The sequence below is a fragment of the Oncorhynchus tshawytscha genome, linkage group LG25 (assembly GCF_018296145.1).
Source record: "Oncorhynchus tshawytscha isolate Ot180627B linkage group LG25, Otsh_v2.0, whole genome shotgun sequence".
NCBI lineage: Eukaryota > Metazoa > Chordata > Actinopteri > Salmoniformes > Salmonidae > Oncorhynchus > Oncorhynchus tshawytscha.
In genome coordinates this window covers 2,747,513-2,758,412 of record NC_056453.1, presented here as the reverse complement: position 1 = coordinate 2,758,412, position 10,900 = coordinate 2,747,513, and positions in this window count along the sequence as shown.

Genomic DNA, 10,900 nt, shown 5'->3' with positions numbered 1-10,900 from the left:
AAGAATTCTTCAAATTTACTCCTCATATTAATTCACACACTAAAACTTTTTACACCACTGTGCCTACCCAGACCATGATGCTGGCTTTTTACACCACTGTGCCTACCCAGACCATGATGCTGGCTTTTTACACCACTGTGCCTACCCAGACCATGATGCTGGCTTTTTACACCACTGTGCCTACCCAGATCATGATGCTGGCTTTTTTACACCACTGTGCCTACCCAGACCATGATGCTGGCTTTTACACCACTGTGCCTACCCAGACCATGATGCTGGCTTTTTTTTACACCACTGTGCCTACCCAGACCATGATGCTGGCTTTTTACACCACTGTGCCTACCCAGACCATGATGCTGGCTTTTTACACCACTGTGCCTACCCAGACCATGATGCTGGCTTTTTTTACACCACTGTGCCTACCCAGACCATGATGCTGGCTTTTTACACCACTGTGCCTACCCAGACCATGATGCTGGCTTGGATATTTTGTTCTTACATTGTTTATTCCGTCACATTTCCAACAGCTTAACAAGACCATCATCACTGTAAAAAATGACCCACGGGCTTAGTAAATATTGCAAAAGAAAAGCAATGATTTTTACTTAAAATAAAAGGTTTCTGGTTTTACTTCACTTTTTTTTTTTTATATAGTACTTAATTTATGTGTTGAAAATCCAAGGTAATATGCTGCTAAATTTGAACGAATATTTCTAAGTAACAATCAACAACTTAAAAATATATTCAAATTATCATTGTTGGACTGACATGCTAGTGTAACCAGAGTGAAATGGCCAGCGAGTTAACGGGGTGCCAGCTAGTTAGCGGGGTGCCAGCTAGTTAGCGTTTCAATCTGTGATGTCACTCGCTCTGAGACCTTGAAGTACTATAGTGGTTCCCCTTGCTCTACAAGGGCTGTGGCTTTTGTTGAGCGATAGGTAACGATGCTTCGAGGGTGTCAGTTGTTGACGTGTGCAGAGGGTCCCTGGTTCGAGCCCAGGTAGGGGCAAGGAGAGGGACAGAAGCAAAACTGTTACATTGATGCTGTTGACCCTGATCACTGGTTGCTGCAGAAAAGGAGGACTCAAACAAGGTTCCGAAGGTACAGTCACTGGGCCTACACAGGGCACACCCTTTAATTTGTCCATTTTCATCTCACATGTTTTTAGATTAATTTTTCAAACTTAAACATTTCAATAGCTCCCTAGTCATGTGACCTACTGACTTCAAACAAGGTCCAGAATGTCCAATCAGTGGGCCTACACATTGCACATCCTTAAGTTTGTCCTTTAGTTTGTCCAGTTAACCTTTTCCTTTAATATTTATCTACAATAATTGGTAGTTCTAAGTACTTATTTTCCATGTTTTTTATTTTTCCACGTTCTTTAACAGCGGTACACAATAGGAGAGAGACAGAATATCTCCTTTCGTTGTTAATATCAACCAAACAGGAAAAGGGCAGAGTACGAGAGTCATGCTATTAATTGTCCAAAGCAGGGATGGAGAGTGAGCTGGTGAGGTGGGCTGCAGTGGGTTTGCTGGTCAATACATATACTGAACATGTAACTATAGTAATGGTGGCCAGTAAATCAATGAATAAAAATGGAATATTGACAAATTAAACAGAAATTGTAGACCTTTCATCTTTTCCAACATGTCAACAGACACAACATTTCACCATGTTAACTTTCTCTTTATCCCTGGTTGATGTACATGTCAGGGCCTCTTCAGTGTGGATGGGGTAGAGCATACATTAACCCTGGTTGATGTACATGTCAGAGCCTCTTCAGTGTGGATGGGGTAGAGCAGACATTAACCCTGGTTGATGTACATGTCAGAGCCTCTTCAGTGTGGATGGGGTAGAGCAGACATTAACCCTGGTTGATGTACATGTCAGTGTTAACTTCCTCTGTATCCCTGGTTGTTGTCAGAGCCTCTTCAGTGTGGATGGGGTAGAGCAGACATTAACCCTGGTTGATGTACGTCAGAGCCTCTTCAGTGTGGATGGGGTAGAGCAGACATTAACCCTGGTTGATGTACATGTCAGAGCCTCTTCAGTGTGGATAGGATATAGCATACATTAACCCTGGTTGATGTACATGTCAGAGCCTCTTCAGTGTGGATGGGGTAGAGCAGACATTAACCCTGGTTGATGTACATGTCAGAGCCTCTTCAGTGTGGATAGGATATAGCGTACATTTTCAACAACAAAGACTGCACTTCCTGTTTGTGTTCTTTACTCTGTTGAACTCTTGTCTTCATTCCTAGGCACAGCACATGGAACCACTGTTAGCAAAACAAAGCATAACACATTATATATAATATAAAATATCAATGCAGTATGACGAATTAGCCATACATTGTGTTATATCATAAATTGTCTTCCATGCCGTCACTGTTGTCAAAAGATTATAAACATGTTAAATAAAGTTACTAACCCAGTCAGTCTTTGGGCCACATCCAGGTTCTTTATCAGTGACAAAAAGGAAGCAGTTGTTGGCTTTGTTGACCTCTGAAATCATAGGTATGAACTGAACATATGGCTGTCCCACACAACTACATCAAAATAAAGAATTTACATTTACTTTGTCATTACATACCAGACATTTTTAGTATATCCTCAGCCATTTCTTTAAGCAATTGCTCCATGTGTTTTTGAAGGTTCTGTATCAATTTGGAAGGGGATGCTGGGGATGTTCTGTGCAACTTCCTTGGCCATCTACACCAAAAAATAAAATATAGTTTTTGACCTAATTGTCACATTACAGCTAACCATTCATTATTGAAAACATAACTATCAAACCTACATTACAAAGACCCCACAGCTGAAGGTGTCCTGCTGCATGGTGGGAGTTATTTCCCCTCCTTTACACTTTATGTCCACCCAGTCGTCTTTTCCATGGCAGGATCTTCTCATTTTGAAGTATTCTCTTTTTTATGTAAACATAATGGAAGTCTGATTAGTTATAGGCAAATGGATACACAGGCCAAAACTGTATGCTGATTTCCTGATCACTATAATCTGGTAGAGGTCATTTCCTTTATGCCCCATTCTACACACAGCCTACATTATAGGCACTGAACCATTTACAGGACAATAATAAAAGTAGCATATAAGATCCAACCCTCACAAAGTGAATAAATGTAGAGCGTTTGTAGACTTTAAGAAAAAAATATTAAGGGACAGTTTCATCAGTACGTGCTTAAAGACAGTCAAATCACAAATATGACAGTCTGACAATAGAGAATGAATTGTAACCACCAAAGTGTGTTAGTCAAAATAATATCTGAAAATGTCAGTTGTTGAACATAATACTTCTATTTGCAATAGCAATTTATGATATATACAGATGAGGAATATTCCATATACCAACACTACATGTAGGACGGATGTAAAGTGTTAGGAAATATTTGTTCCCATAAATACAGCGGAGGATGTCTCTCCTCATACCTCTGGCACTTTAGTCAGACTGCCAGACTGTGTAACAACTTCATGATGGGGCTGGCAACACAGTTCCCATTGACTAAGCACCACAGAGACCAATCAGGAGAGAATACCAATACCAGGGTGCCAATTGAAAGTCAAGGGGTGTGCTTGTGCCTTTAGGATTACTCTCTCTTTACAGAGAACCCCTGTAGTTCAAGTCATGAGCTACCCTTCCCCTTTCAGTCTGCTCTGCGCATGTCTGAATGTGACAGAGCCAAACGCCAAGAGACTTTTTCACAGTATGTCATAAAAAAGTATTGCACTTATGAATGTATGTGAAATACTAATATGTATTACATCCAGTACAATGGAATAACTATAGTCCACTGACTATATAAGGGTAGTCAGTGGACATTCTGAATCTTGTTTGAAGTCAGTAGGTCACATGACCAAGGAGCTATTGACATTTTAAAGTTTGAAAAATTAATGTAAAATCTTGTGAGGTGGAAACGGACAAACTAAAGGTGGTGCAATGTGTAGGCCCAGTGAGTGGACATTCTGAACCGTGTTTGAAGTCAGTAGGTCATATGACCAAAGAGCTACGGAGAAATTCCAAAATGTAAATAAATCATTTAAAAGGGCGAGATGTAAATCGACAAAAAAAGTGTGTGCAATGTGTGTCTATGCCATCGGGTCAGCTAGAACCAGTTGTAGGAGTTAAAGAACTGCTGAAATGTGAAAATTAGATTTGTCACAATGTGGAAGGTCCCTAACTGCTGTTGGTGGACGTGAGGAAAACTACAGGCGAATATCCAACCTGAAGCTGTCTTTACCTCGGGCTACAGTAGCTAACGTAAACTCACGTAAACTCGTACATCGCCTTGGTCCGTACAATTGACCTTATTTTAGCGCCCAAAAATGTAATACTTCCAGATCAACTGTAATGTCAATACCATTGTAAAGCACACTTTCTCCCCTTTTCAACGAAATAAATGGCATTTCCTAAACGATCTGTCCAACTTATCACCTTATCGCCTCTAAAATGTAAAGAAAACACTATAAAAAGTTTATATAATGTGTCATTACATACCTACAGTGGGGCAAAAAAGTATTTAGTCAGCCACCAATTTTGCAAGTTCTCCCACTTAAAAAGATGAGAGAGGCCTGTAATTTTCATCATAGGTACACTTCAACTATGACAGACAAAATGAGAAGAAAAAATCCAGAAAATCACATTGTAGGATTTTTTATGAATTTATTTGCAAATTATAGTGGAAAATAAGTATTTGGTCAATAACAAAAGTTTATCTCAATACTTTGTTATATACCCTTTGTTGGCAATGACAAATGTTTTCTGTAAGTCTTCACAAGGTTTTCACACACTGTTGCTGGTATTTTGGCCCATTCCTCCATGCAGATCTCCTCTAGAGCAGTGATGTTTTGGGGCTGTTGCTGGGCAACACAGACTTTCAACTCCCTCCAAAGATTTTCTATGGGGTTGAGATCTGGAGACTGGCTAGGTCACTCCAGGACCGTGAAATGCTTTTTACAAAGCCACTCCTTCGTTGCCCGGGCGGTGTGTTTGGGATCATTGTCATATAATACAATTCCTCTTCTTTAGGTATTCACGTATCCAGCCATTCCTGAGTACTGATACAGAGCTTATTCTTGAGGCAGCTAATGAAGCACACAAAGGGATGGAACACTAAACAATTTGTCTATGAAATCAGACATCCTGGAAAAATTGTCTGAAAGTATCTTCAGTTTACAGCCTATATGTCAAGTCTATAAATTTGCCAAGTTGCTGAAGATTTGGTTCAAAAAAAGTACCCATGCCTTAAAGAGCCTGGTCCTCCTCAGGCCTGCAAACCAGCCTGAAATACAAGATAGGCAATTACAGATCGAAACTGGTTCGGTTGCCCAGAACTGGAAGTGAACTCTGTCAAGGGAACATCACCAGAGGACAGGCCTGTTGCCAAGAACATAAAAACCAAAGAAGGTGGAGGTAAATTACCTCCCACCCTACCCTGCTGGAGAAACAGATGAGACCCTGGAGAGGGAGCGAGTGGAGCTACTGGGAGAAGTAAAAATACGTGACAACCACAACATTGTGAGTGCCAAAATGGCAAAGACCTTCTCATATCGAAGACAAGATGTCATTCAGGCCCTTCCTGTGAAGGACTTCAAAGAAAGATGGCCAGCCCTGTTTGAGCCCACTCGGGTACAAAATACAGCTGAATGAAAAAAGTCAATGTAGGTAAAACGTATATTGATTTAAATATTTTATGTTGTCTTGACCAAATATCCTAATCTACAATTAAATATGCATTAAAGTCTGAACATTCTCACTCTGCACAAGCTTTGGGAAGGGTTTCCTAATAGCATTCTGGCTCTTAGATCATCCTTTGTCCTTATCTGATCAGAAGATGTTTCCTCCCCCGTCTCCTCTCTCTCAGATTAAGGAAGACTTCAGAAGAATTACAGCTGTTGCTCTTGAGTCCACCTTTATCCAGAAGCTGGACGAATTTACACCAAAACAAAAGGAGGAGCTGTAAAGGAGGACATGCAGAAAGTTATGTACGGGATATGCACAGTAACACCTTCACAATAGTATATAGATTATACTATATGTATTTAGTTGCCGGTATTAAATGCATTTATTTGTATAACATATTACAGTGCAACACCATCCAGGAAAGAAGAGACGGTGTGATCCGTGGCCTGATCATATACCTCGGCGAGAGGGTTGAAGCCCTTATTGCAGAGTACAAGGTAAAGGTTTTCATGTTTGTATCCTTATTTATCTCTAAATGATGTATCTTCATTTGTTTCCCTCTCTCTCCTCTCAAATTGTACAGTTAATCTAGTAGCCTAGTCTGTTATTTCTAAAGAATTTCACTCAGGATGCTGACGACACCATGATCCGAGAAGACCTCATTCAGCATTTGATGTACGCGTTCACTGTGAAGGATCTGCACCAGAATATAGAGCATGGGGATCTGCATCGAAGGAGCAGAGGTCCTGGCTGGTATTTCCATTGTTTCGCAGTCATGTACGTTGCTTATGGGCCTCATCTATGGCTTAAATCTAACGTACCCCAAAGATCTGAAATATACCTTTGAGGTGTTCCAAAAAGTATTCTTGGAACTTAATGATCTCAGGACCTCTCCACGGGTCCAAGCTCGGAAGGCGAAGTTACTCGTTTTCAGAGATATCTAAAGATATCTATGAGAACTCTCAAAGGGCCACTCCAAACTGTGGTCTAAACCCTACTCAGTAAGCTGAAAAGCTAGTTGCTAGGTGGTATAGGAGCTACAGTTTACATGATTCTCTTTGTCAGGTGAAGTCATAAGAGACATTGTCAATTCCTGTTTAAAAAACAGCTTTGTTTGAAAACTTACTCCACATGCACTAGTGGATATCTGAGATTATTTGTCAGGTGCAAGCTATCTGGATGTAACTTTACCTAAGGAGACAAGGTGGAGTTATACCCAGAATGCTTATACCTGTCAAAATAATTTGCCCATATGGGCTTCACTAATGCATATGGAGTCAAGTTTAAGGGACAATTTGGCATATACACTACCGTTCAAAAGTTTGGGGCAACTTAGAAATGTCCTTGTTTTTGAAAGAAAAATACATTTTTTGTCCATTAATAACCTCTTGAAACTAGGGGGCACTATTTTTATTTTTGGAAAAATAATGTTCCCAAAGTAAACCACCGATTTCTCAGGACCAGATGCTAGAATATGCATATAATTGACAGCTTAGGATAGAAAACACTCTAAAGTTTCCAAAACTGTCACAATATTGTCTGTAAGTATAACAGAACTGATTTTGCAGGCGAAACCCTGAGGAAAATCCAACCAGGAAGTGCCTCTTATTTTGAAACTGTTGTCTTCCTATGCACCCCTATTGGCCATTGAAAGGGATATCAACCAGATTCCTTTTTCTACATATTCCCTAAGGTGTCTACAACATTTTGACGTAGTTCCACACCTTTATGTTGAAGAATGAGCGTAAATGACTACATTGCGTAAGTGGCCAGCTGAGGGCTCTCAGAGTGATTCTTGCGTAAAAGACAGAGGTAGTCATTTTTCCTCTCGCTCCTACTGAAAAGCCAATTGTCCCGGTTGATATATTATCAAATAGATATTTGAAAAACACCTTGAGGATTGATTATAAAAAACGTTTGCCATGTTTCTGTCGATATTATGGATATAATTTGATTTGATTTGATTAATTTGTCGTGACCGCTATTTCCGGTGGATTTCTGAACATAACGTGACAAACAAATGGAGGTATTTTGGGTATAAAAATAATCTTTATGGAACAAAAGGAACATTTGCTGTCTAACTGGGAGTCTCACCAGTTAGAAAGTGAAAACATCCGAAGATCATCAAAGGTAAACGGTTAATTTGATTGCTTTTCTGATTTTGTGACCAAGCTTCCTGCTGCTAGCTGGACATAATGCTATGCTAGGCTATCGATAAACTTACACAAACGCTTCTCTTGCTTTGCCTGTAAAGCATAATTTCAAAATCTGAGATGACAGGGTGATTAACAAAAGGCTAAGCTGTGTTTCACTATATTTCACTTGTGATTTCAAGAATATGAATATTTTCTAGTAATATATTTTGACCGTTGCGCTATGCTGATTAGTGTAGTTGATGACAATTCTCCCGGATCCAACATTTTTTGAAAGTGTTTTTTCCTCTTACATTTTTTTCCTTCAAAATCAAATCAAATGTATTTATATAGCCCTTCTTACATCAGCTGATATATCAAAGTGCTGTACAGAAACCCAGCCTAAAACCCCAAGCAGCAAGCAATGCAGGTGTAGAAGCATTGTGGCTAGGAAAAACTCCCTAGAAAGGCCCAAACCTAGAAAGAAACCTAGAGAGGAACCAGGCTATGAGGGGTGGCCAGTCCTCTTCTGGCTGTGCCGGGTGGAGATTATAACAGAACATGGCCAAGATGTTCAAATGTTCATAACTGACCAGCATGGTCAAATAATAATAATCACAGTAGTTGTCGAGGGTGCAACAAGTCAGCACCTCAGGAGGTAATGACAGTTGGCTTTTCATAGCCGATCATTGAGAGTATCTCTACCGCTCCTGCTGTCTCTAGAGAGTTGAAAACAGCAGGTCTGGGACAGGTAGCACGTCCGGTGAACAGGTCAGGGCTCCATAGCTGCAGGCAGAACAGTTGAAACTGGAACAGCAGCACGGCCAGGTGGACTGGGGACAGCAAGGAGTCATCATGCCAGGTAGCCCTGAGGCATGGTCCTAGGGCTCAGGTCTTCCGAGAGAGAGAAGGAAAGAAAGAGAGAAAGATAATTCGAGAGAGCATACCTAAATTCACACAGGACACCGGATAAGACAGGAGAAGTACTCCAGATATAAAAGATTGACCCTAGCCCCCCGGCACATAAACTACTGCAGCATAAATACTGGAGGTTGAGACAGGAGGGGTCAGGAGACACTGTGGACCCATCCGATGAGACCCCCGGACAGGGCCAAACAGGCAGGATATAACCCCACCCACTTTGCCAAAGCACAGCCCCCACACCACTAGAGGGACATCTTTAACCACCAATTTGCCAAAGGAGTGCCTAACAACTTGAAATACATTTTAGACACTACAGTGGAAACAGTTAACTTTGTTAAATCAAGGCCCCTGAACACTCCTGTTTTTTCTGCACTATGCAATGATATGGGCAGTGCCGTTTTTAAAAATATAAAGACGAGCTTAAAACTTCTTATGGGCAGGTGGGACAGTAGCGTCCCACCTGGCCAACATCTGGTGAAATTGCAGGATGCGAAATTCAAACTACAGAATTATAAATATTTAACTTTCATGAAATCATAAGTGTAATACATCAAAATAAAGCTTATCTTCTTGTTAATCCAGCCGCTGTGTCAGATTTCAAAAAGGCTTTACGGCGAAAACACACCATGCGATTATCTGAGGACAGCATACAAAAGCATGAAAAACATATTTCAACCAGGCAGGTGCGCCACGAAAGTCAGAAATAGCGATATATAAATGCCTTACCTTTGATGATCTTCTTCTGTTGGCACTCCAAAAGGTCCCAGATACATCACAAATGGTCCTTTTGTTCGATAATGTCCTTCTTTATATCCATAGAAACTCAGTTTAGCTGGCGCGCTTCAGTCAATAATCCACCCAGTTACCCTCCATCAAAATGCATACAAAATGAATCCCAAACGTTACTAATAAAGTATTCCAAACAAGTCAAACAACGTTTATAATCAAACCTTAGGTACCCAAATACGTAAATAAACAATCAAATTTAAGACGGAGAATCGTTGTTGTCTTTACCAAAGAACGCACTCTCTCCAAGCGCTTGGAAACACTACAGCCAAAATGGGAGCCACCTAGAAAAACTAAAATTTCTGGCTCATTTTTCCAAAAACCAGCATGAAACTCTTTCTAAAGACTGTTGACATCTAGTGGAAGCCCTAGGAACTGCATTCTGGGAGGATTTCACCTTATAATAGAAGTGACAGCCATTGAAAACAGAGGTGGGCTGAAATTATTTTTTTGGGGGATGGATTGTCCTCAGGGTTTTGCTTGCCATATCAGTTCTGTTATACTCACAGACATAATTTTAACAGTTTCAATGAACAAATAAGGTTTTATTTGTAAGATGGTTAAATAAAGAGCAAAATTATTGATTATTATATTATTATTTGTGCCCTTGGTCTTATAAGAGCTCTTTGTCACTTCCCATGAGCTGTGTTGTGACAAAAACTCACACTCATTCTTATGTTTAATAAATGTATAGTGTATGTGTGGCAGGCTTACAATGATGGCATAAAACAACATTTGAGGGTGCGCTGACCCTGGTCCAAGAGGGGGTATGCAGCTGGAGGTTGAATGTTTGAAGGGTTGCTAGTTTAAAATCCTAGATGACGTTGCCTGCCGTTGTGCCCTTGTGCAAAGGCACTTAATCCCCCACAACAACTGCTCCATGGGCGCCCCGTGTGGCAGCCTGAGCACCTTGTCCCTATCCAACCTGTTTGTGTGTCGTTCGGGAGTTAGGACAAAGCGGAAGTCAAAATTCGGTTGGACCTTGTGTACAATTGACAAATAAAGTTATTTTAATCTTAATTGCTTGGACGTGATCAAATGAATGTCCAAAAGATTAAGTTACAGACACTACATTTTGTTTATCTAACTGAATAGTGGCCGGTTGTAACGGTTCTCTTTAGTTGAAGGAGAGGCGGACCAAAATGCAGCGTTGTGATGATTCATGTTATTTTAATAAAGGAAAAACTAGACATGAATAAACTACCAAAATAATGAAAATGTGAAAAAACGAAACAGTCCTATCTGGTGCAAACACAGAGACAGGAACAATCACCCACACACACAGTGAAACCCAGGCTACCTAAATATGGTTCCCAATCAGAGACAATGACTAACACCTGCCTCTGATTGAGAACC